We start from the raw sequence: 10,264 nt of genomic DNA, 5'->3' as shown, positions 1-10,264 counted from the left end.
CGCAGTATGCCGGTCGCTGATGACTTTATCGGAGCAGATCAAGTTATGGATGATTAATTTAGACACTGAATCAATGCGTGCCGTTGGCTTCATCAGAGCCTCGCTGACCTCAGAGGCCTTTATTAGGTGGGGAGGGACATTTGTAAAGGGAGTACCTGCTTTTGGAAAAAAGCTGATTGGAAAATGTCACTCTCAACATCTTGTCCTTTAAATCGAGGTTAAACTAGTCATCCCTTTTAATTTCTCCTTTACTTTATGTAGCTTTTGAGACCATCCACCCATAGTGCACTACACAAGTGAGATAACACATCCTCACACCTAAACGACTGAATAGGCCGATTGCCTAACTCTCAAAATAACATTGGTATTGGTATAAAGTAGGCACCTATTTCCCCGTTCCTTCCACTATCTTTGTGTACTGTTTCAAAAAAACCCAATGCTACATGAATCAACCTCCAAGTTATCCACCTACATGCCCAAAACGCAAAGGTACACCAACACTAAACTGTTCCCTGATGGCACAGACATAAACAAGCCAGCAGTGTTCTTTTTCCAGGGCAAAACAAGTTGCTCAATCCTGAGCTGACCGCCGCCCAAGACAATTCTGATTGGTTAATGTCATACAAACGAGCCAGAGCTTTTTCTTAATTCTATCCTCTAACAGAATGAAAATGGCTGCATTCAGACCTTTTTCTCCAGTGCTGACACAGCGCTACAGAGGTCTGACTAAAAATGACTCGAATCAAGATGTTACAGTTGCAGCGCACCACCAATAATCGTACCAAACTTGCATCGTAAGGTTGCAGTTTGGTTGAGATTAGGCAGCAAAACAGTTTGCTTTAAGAAAAAATTGGTGGTTTGGATTAAAAGATTCAACAACCAGCTATCATTGTTCAGGAAATTCCATTTTGTTGCTTGAAGTTAATTTAAATTAAAAGTTAAGTTAAATAAAATAACTCACTGTTAACTAGCAGCCTCCTGGCTGAAAGCACTGTGGTTGTTTGACCTCTTTATGCAGATTGCTGCTCTACATATTAAGACACCTGACATCCTTTTTTGCGCCGTCATAACTGCTCCAGCCACTAGAGGTCGCTGCTTAACAATACACATGGATAACATTTGTAATAAGCTGCTTTCATCATTGGCCTTTAAGGATGCGCCAGACTTAAAATATATGAGTAACATGTCAAACCTCTGGTGGACCTGCAGTCAGCGTGCCGTGAATGGAATGGATTCGGAGAAGCGCTCACAAGGTTTTCTGCCCAAGATCTGGAAGGAGAATAAAATCTTTTGTGCTGAACTTACAAAAAAAACAGGAGCAAAATAACAAAAGTGTCGTGTTTTTATATTTGTTCAGTGAGAAACAATGACGAACTCGATCTTTAAACTCAACTTTTGCAACAAATAAAAAACTAAAAACAAATATCTCGCCTGTGTCCCAATTCCTATCTCATGATTATGCAAATGCATCGGTGAGCAGACACCTGAGCAAGACCTGGATAATAAACAGCAGTACAGTAGATATTTAGTTCTGAGAGCTTGAGTCTGATCCTGCACTGCTTCCTCTCTGCTGTCTGACGGAGGTGTAGGAGGAGAGAAGGAGGGAGGGGCGAGGAGAGGAGAGGAGAAATGAGGTTGAGCTCTGATGAGGATGAATAGTGAAGAGAGGAAGAGGGGGGGGGAAAGGAGGAGGAGGAGGGTGGGGTAAAGACGAAATGGGGGGTGGGGACTGAAGGGGGGGAGAAAGGAGAGATGGGTAGGGAGAGAAAGGGTGCTGAGAGGGGTCTAACTCTGGCATAAAAGTAAATTCAAATGCATTATTCATGGCTCTCTGTGTCAAAATATCATTTACGTGTGCTGTGTTGACTCATGGCTCGTAAAATGAGAAGGACATGAAAAGAAAGAAAGGATGGAGGAAATAAACAACTCAGGAGGCTTTCTCTATTCTTGGCCCCCGAAAATGAAAAAGAAAAGGGAGCCCTGGCACGCTCTCCGTCAACTTATTAGGCATCAATTATTTATTGTACTCTCTGTTTACTATTCTTTATCTGTGTAATAAGTAACCAGTCTTGTCAGAGAAAAAGTCTCAAATCCGTCTTCAAAGTTTGCAGGTGTGAAGAGGAAGGAAGAGTGTCTTTCACAATGCTAATGCAGAGGAGGAGAGAAAAAAAAATCCCCTCTCGTACACCTCTTCTTATTGACCTTAAAACCTGACACCCCCCTCCTCCCTCTCATGCGTATATGAGGGGGACAATTTTCAAATCAACCTCACTTCCCCCCCATGTCAATGAATCTTTGAGTCTTTAGTTGGGCAGAGATAACCAGCTGTTTGTGAGCTTCTTTTTCCCCCCTCCATCTTAATTCTTTTCTGTAATTTTCTGTATAATGAGTGCTGCCACACTACTGTACCATCAGCAAGCCTCCTGTCTCTCTGTTACAGACCACTAGCTCCGTACAGTAAGTACACTGACACCACAGCAGCCCCTACAGGCGGAGGGCGGCACCACCACCGCTGCCTCCAGCTCCCAGCGTTGTTTAATTACAGTAATAGTGGTCGAGGCAGCCAAAGGGTCCCGTGAGATGAATCTGAGGGATCATGAGATGATTAACAGTCTGAGGAAGGGGGGGCGGGGGGGTACAAAAGTAGCTTCATTTCTTTCTGATTTTCATCTAATCTTTTTGGTTATATGGATCTTTTGTTAAATCAATTGTTAACTTTTGTCCTTACCTGTCGGCTCAGGGAGCCGGAGGTGAAGAGTGAGACAAGTCTAAGATGTTAAGGGTGGTGTCACAGCTCAGTCTCTCCTCTCCACACTACAGACGCCTGGTCAGAAAGGCCACCTCCATCTTGGCCATCCCATCCCGCTCCCAGCACCAGGGGCTCCATCTTCTGCCTCCTGGTTGGAGGTGTAGGGGTCCAGAGCTCGAGGATGCAATTAACCATGAAGTAAATGGCAACTTTTATCAGTACTTTTTTTTTTTAATTAATGTTCTTGCTGTTTATAGCGTCTTTGTTGTTGCTGTGCGTACAGTATGACTCTCCCATGTTTTTTTTATGTGTTCTTTATGCTGCACCAGAATTGCCCTCTGGGGACAATAAAGATGTATTGAACTGAATTGCTTTTTCCTGTGAATTATTAGATTATTTTACCCTTTTTCAGGCTTCTAAAAAAAAAATAGGGTGGAAAAACACAGCTCGCCTGGTATCAAACTTGTCTACAGAGACAGTGAAGAAACACTAAAACATCAAATAAACAAACTTCACAACATGTACATACAATATACCGTAGATAAATGATCTGTAGAAACTCAGGCTACAGCCATCATAGAATACAGAGTATACACAATCTATTGCAGTTTACTCATAACAAAACATGTGGAAAAATCACCATTAACACCCAGGGGTTTCAGTGTTCCTAAGGAGTGGTACCAAAAGAAGAAAAACCTTTTCGTGCCCCTGAAATACTCAAATGAAACAGAAAAACATTACATCATATCCAACCATGGCGAAAGGTCACAAGCAGACATCGCTTTGTTTTAAGGCTTGATAAAAAAAGAAAGAAAAGTGTGAAGGATTCACCTTGTTTTGCAATTTTATAATGTTAAGAAATGTAAAATTTACAGCGAGCAACTGCAACATGACGACAAAACATGTTTGCTTTAAACTGATACCGTTGCACAGGTTTCCTTCTTCTCTCCTCTCCCCTGTATTATTATGCATGCATGTGGGTGTGAGTGTATACAGTGTATATATACATATATGTATGTGTGTACCCAGTGAGGGTGGAGGCACACATGACCTGCTCCACTTTTATTTTGATTTATAAGGCTGGTGGAGAGCATCATCACAGAATCGCTTCATCTTCTCTCCTTTATTACACCACATTTGTTTTCATTTTACTCCCAAGGCCTGGCTGAATACATTACACATTTCCCATGGGGCCGCGGGGGCCAGCTCCTCCACCACGGGAGACAATGGGATGACGGGGAGGGATTTCTCAGCATGCTTCATCATTAGAGGCATTAGCATTATTTTGACTTCAAAACATAATCACAGGATTATCATTATTTTCAGTATTAGCGGGGTAAGTAGACACATTTGCGGAGGAGTCGGTCAAGCGCGTTTGGTCGTTGTAACAAAAGTAATAATTGCTCGAGCCAATAAGAGATAATTAGACACATTAAAAGTGTCAGGTGTCAGAATTGACACCCCTAAAGAGCAAAATGCGGAAAAATGCATGTCTGAGAAAAAAAAAAATCTATCAAATCTATCAAAATGTATAATAGTGACATTGGTCTGCATCAGAGAATGTACTCATTTCACGATGATGGATCTTTTTTACTGCCTATTCTTTTCTGTTGTCCAACAATTCTTTCATTCTCAGTGGAAAATGCTATATTTTAAGAGTGTTTCTCCTTTGAAATGCATTTTTATGATATTTCTAGCAAGAAATCCATGTTTAATTTTCACATCTTGGCTCTGTGAATGTGTGCGATGTTCATCTTCATCCTTTTTTCAAAGCTCTTACAAATATGTTTTCAGGCCTTGCCAGAAGTTAAAATGCAATAGAGTCCACTGCAACCAGGATAACAACAAAAATGTTGCAAGACCTGTCAAAAATACTTGTACTAACTGGCAAACTAAGGAGCAGGCACATTCACTTAATGAAGATTCTGTAAATTAATCATACTTTTCTTGCCAGAAATATTATATATTTTATCATAGCGCATTTTAATCTACTGCATTTCGCACTCGGCTTAAAATAATTTGTTTGTTTCACTGACACAAGCTTGACGGTCACATGACGTGGACTCAGGTAAAGGATACGCTGCAAAAATACAATATTTATACTTACAATATTTACAATATCATTAGTGTGAGACTTAAACATATTTGGACCTGGACCAATGTAGCTATTACACATTTTGATATGAGAATGGGTTGTAGCCGTAGCAACCATCATAGGAACATTTTTTTTTCTCCATTTTAAAAATAATCTGGCACAACCTGACAAAATATTTGGAAAAACTTAGGATTCACTGCTAAAAATATTATCAAAACAGGTTCCTTGCAGGAAAAAAAAATGTTGATTTTCCACTGAGAATAAAGTGGAAGGTAATTTTTGTCTTGACAGGCATATGACATGCACACAGGATAACAAAAAGAATGGGGGGGGGGGTGTTTCACAATATTAGAGACATTATTGTGATACGTTTTGGGCTGTGGATGTACACATAAGAATAACAATAACGATGCTGTCTTTTCACTCCAGTCTGAAACTTTCCTTTCCTGTGGCAGAAAAAAAAAAAATCATCCTGTCCTCTTTAGTGATGCAGTTCCTCCCTCAGATCTCATTTTTGGTGATTTAGATGAGACACCACCACCACCGCCGCCACGCACACAACCATAACCTCACATCCCTCCACAGGGCCTTACAGTCATTTGAGACATTTTTTTTTTTTTTTTTATGCCTCAGGGTGAAGTGGGGCACAAAATCTGATTCGGTCTCAGGAAGATAACTAAGAGTAGAACATTACGGTGGAGATAATATGGCAATTGGGTTTAGCATACAGAGGTCGCCGGCAGGTTAATGCACAATGTAATACATGATTGACTATGGGAGCCAGCGGGGGAGGGGCAGCGAGGTCAAGGGTGGCGCTGAGACTTGTTTTGGGTCAGTCTGGAAACAATAAGAGCACGAGGTGGGAAATTATGGCCATTTATCACGTTTGTCATATGATTTCTGTACTGCGATATTGTTTGTTTCCTGGGTGTTTTCCGTTCATTTAATATCTGTAAATTATATATGTGCAGACGTGTTGTCACATCCTCAAAAGAATTAGCTTTAATATTTTCTGCTATCCTTAAGGTGTCACACCAGAGGTAGACATTGAATTTTACAGAGGCAGTTGTGCTTAAAAAACTGCCGTCAACTATTAATAGTTGCTGACACATCTTCATTTTACTTCATGTCAGCCATATTTTCCCTCTCCTTGCTTCCATTATGCAAGCGTATCAGTTTGCTTTTGTTCATCTCCGTCTTCCATCTACAAGTCCTGTCGGTGGCGACAAAAGAAAAAGGCACAAGGAGGCCGTAAAAACGGTCGGATTGCTGTATTTTAAGCTTCGCACAACTCCCCCCATACAGGCTCTAACTTTCACTTATAGTCACACTGAACTGTCTTTTTTTTCCTGGGCCCATTCACATGTTCGACATTCAGAGCCAGCAGTGAAACTGATAGCATCTACATCATTTCAAGGACATACAATAACACCCAGTAGCCCAGCCTTGTTACATGAATACATAGAGGAAAGGTTCCCAGCAACATTATTCCATGATTGAATTCCCAAGGACAAGAGGAAAAAAGAAAAAAAAAAAAGGGGGAAATGGAAAGGGAGGGGAGGGAAGCAGGAGCAAGGTGTTTTCTATGGTTTGGTGCGGTGAAAATGCAACATAATACAGATATGAATCACCCAAATATGGAAATACAGTAACCTTGTGTACATTCACTGCAAGCATACATGTATATGCAAACACCTGAGCAGCCTTGCAAGTGTCAGACATGTCAGAAAGTGTGTGAAAGTAACAGATATTAGATCTTAGAAAGCTCACAGCTATAAGATCCCCATCGGGCTGCCGAGCTTGCTATAAGCAATGCAGTTGGACATGTAAATTGCATGGCCTTTCCCACTCCTGGGGGTAAAATTACTCCTCGCTGCTCACTGCACCCTGTATAATAACCCTCTGGATTCTCCCTGTCTGAGGGGTTGGGGGGATAGCTGTCAATCAAATCAAAGCCAGACAGAATACATTTACATAGTTACACTACGTTGCAACATCTGAGAGATACTGAGAAGACAGATTTCACCCCCAAAAAAGATCAGATTCGGACAGAGGGAAATGTATGATACCACCAGATTTGATCATTTTGACCTAAACACACATAATGACAGCAATTATGAGCCATTTGTATTGTGAGAAGGTGATTTCTGCTCGGCTGTTATCAGGTTTCATTACAGAACTTATTGGACATCAGTGTGTCAGTGTTCACATTGGCTGGTGGATGATTAAAAAGCAGGAGCAGGCTGCTGAGATATTCAGGTGGAGAGCCCCACCCAGAGGTTAGGAATGATACTACACCATCAGAGGAGCCCATATCAACCCACTGTATGAAGACGGGATCGGAAGAAGTGCATGGTCTGTTATAGTTTCACCATATGATTACTGTCTTGTTGTTTATTGAGACATCTGCAGGTTTTGAATGTATCTAAATACACTTATTCAAGTACTGTACTTCAGTAAGACTTAAAGTATCTGATATTAAACATACCTAAGCATCAAAAGTACAAGTAAAAGTAAATTATTAATGTATTTGCATGTTGTTTGTACTGTATTTGATGGGTCGACCGATTGTTAGCCAGGCCGATTATCCGATTCAGCATTCGTATTTTTTTTTTTTTTTGATTGCTCGTAAAATGAACAAAGAATGAATAAAGTAAAGTACAAATACCTAAAATTGCACTAAAGTGTAGTTGAGTGAATGTTCTTTCCATCACTGAATAGTTTGAATGAGCTCCTTTCTGCGGGCTATAACACTGAATTGCTGCCTACGTTCTGATGCACCAGTAAACAATCTAATATCTTATAATAAGTCACGACGCAGCAATTCAGCTGAATTTAGCACGGGGCAGACAGGAAGTCAAGCGCCGAAATAACAGACAACATCCGGTTACTTTTCAAAATAAAACACTCCGTGGTGACACCAGCACACATCGTGAGGCAGCTGTCTACCATACTGCTCTAATTTGAACCAAATTAACGTCTTCTCCTGCAACTCCATATTTCTGCAGAGGAGTGTGCTGAATATTTCCGGCATCAGTGAAAGGTAACGTGTGCACGCGCGGAGGAGGGAGGGACAGAGGAGGCCCAGGCAGAACGAGACATGAAGGCATCTGACCAATCCGTGCTATTCAGGCCCAAAATCACGGATTGGTCAGCTTTTTATCAGTCCTGCAGCTGCCACAGAGGTCTGATTATGTTCGTTCCTTTTTCTGAATACATAGTGTATTGAGTACTCTCAGGATAGCAGGACCATTTCACCCAGTATAACAACATGTGTTTCTGAACAACATTACAGACCCTAGCTTTAACTTTACTCCATTTTCTCCGACTTTACACCTTTACTTTATTATATTTCAGTGGAAGGTGTTGCACTCTTTAACCCACACTGATTTGATAATTTTAGCAGATAGTTACTCTCCAGATTCAGATTGATAACAAACAACAAACAAATTATTACTTATGAATTTGGAGATGACCAATAAAGCTACCTGGCAGTATATGTAGGTAAAACAATAAGTAAATAAATAAAACCCACCATGAACAGCTGCAACTTGTCAATAAACATAATTCAATAATACAATATATAATTCTTAAACGGGCCATTCTGCATAACCAATTTTTTTACTTTTTGTACTTTATATATACTGATGTCAATACTTTTTTTTTTTTTACTGAACACACAGTTGTTGTGAAAACTGTTCTGGCGACCCTTAATGAATCTGTTGCCCTATCCTGTACTGACTGGTACACCATGACACAGTAGGCCTCGCTGGTTGGCAACACCTTATCAGGATCAGGTGGACTGGATCAGATAGGCAGCCGGGCCTCACTGCGGAGAGAGCCCGGCCAGACTCATCTGAAATCTAATACGTGCTGCTGTCTCACGGAGAAAACAAGATGTAATTGCGCAGCCTCATCTCATTAATGTGCCACAATCACGGCTAATGGATGCAGTGTTGTTGTTCATGCTCTGAGGGACAAAAGTCAGATATTATCTGCAGAGGAAGACCAACATGCAGAGACACACATAAGCCACTGCCTGTTTAACTGTTCAATACAGAGGCGGATTAAAAGGAAATCTGATTTTAGAGTCTGACATAGAGTGAAAAAGAAAACTTGACAGAAGAAGATGTAGACAGAAATGAAAAGGTGAGAAGAAGAAAAAGAAAAATCAATGTATAAAATGTCAAAACACTCTGCTGAGTTACAATGAAGATATAAACAGCTGGTTAAACCTTTTCCTCCCTTTAATTAAAATTTTAAGGGAACAACTCTGTATTAGTTCATGATCAACTCTGTGTGTCTCCGCTGAATGGTTGGCATATATTGACTTCAGTCCAAAATGGACCCCAAAATCCTGTCTTAGCAAATATAACCCAAACTTTAAAAGGAGCCATCTGAGGCAGAGAGCAAAAAGAAGAGATCTGGACCTGCAGTGTGAAAATAAACACCACAGCCAGACCTAATTTCTTCTCTTTCTCAGTTTGTATTATCAATTTTTTACCCTTCAGAATATGAATTGTCCCAGAGTGCTGACTGGAAATCACCACAGTCTGTCCGATTTGGGCACAACAAGACAGAGCCCACTGTAAGGAGTTGTTTGTAGAACCAAGGCAGAAGTACAGTCCTCCTCTCTTTTCATTATTATTAGCTAAGACTGGTTTCTACAGAGAAAACAAACCATTGAACAACAAGAAAACAAATCAAATATACAAATAACTTAAAAAGGTTTTGCATCATATATTATAATAAAGCCTGTATCAGCCTGCACAGAGATTCTTTCAGTTTGCCTGATCTTATATATGTACCTTCAATTAACACAAAGAAATGTAATTCTGTGATGTGAACAGCCTAAACATCAGTCTGACAACATAAAAAAGCTTGACTTTTGGACAATATAACATTTCTCATACATTTACTATCTTACTGGTGCAAAAGACAAAAATAAATGTGATGTTGCAAATATAATGTGAATAAAACTGAGATAAAACGTACATGGACAGAGAAGGAGAAGAAAAAAAGGGGGGGTGATTTACATGTAACTCTAGATTGTGCCAATAGGTGGCAATGCAGGGTCACACTGGTGTCTCCCAAATCCATGGAGGATATGAATCTCCTTTGTCAAACACACGATATTCATAGGGGACAGTCGATTGAGACATAATGTAAACCTTAAGCCTCATTTAAGTGTTTAATCAAGTGACACTTTAATAGCAGCACAAAGGTGAAGTGCAGAAACATCCTTGATGACAGTTATTCGTCCACATACCACAACTTAGAGGATAACTCCAGCAGTTTTACACATTAAAGTGTGTTTAGAGGTCTTGGGTCCTGCTGCATAACAAAGTGGTATGAAACCTTTTGTGGCTCCAGAGGAAGCTGCATGTGATCTGAATAATTGCATCCAGTGATGTCATTAT

Source organism: Acanthopagrus latus, chromosome 7, assembly GCF_904848185.1.
Source record: "Acanthopagrus latus isolate v.2019 chromosome 7, fAcaLat1.1, whole genome shotgun sequence".
Taxonomy (NCBI): Eukaryota; Metazoa; Chordata; class Actinopteri; order Spariformes; family Sparidae; genus Acanthopagrus; species Acanthopagrus latus.
Note: the sequence above shows the minus strand (reverse complement) of the source record.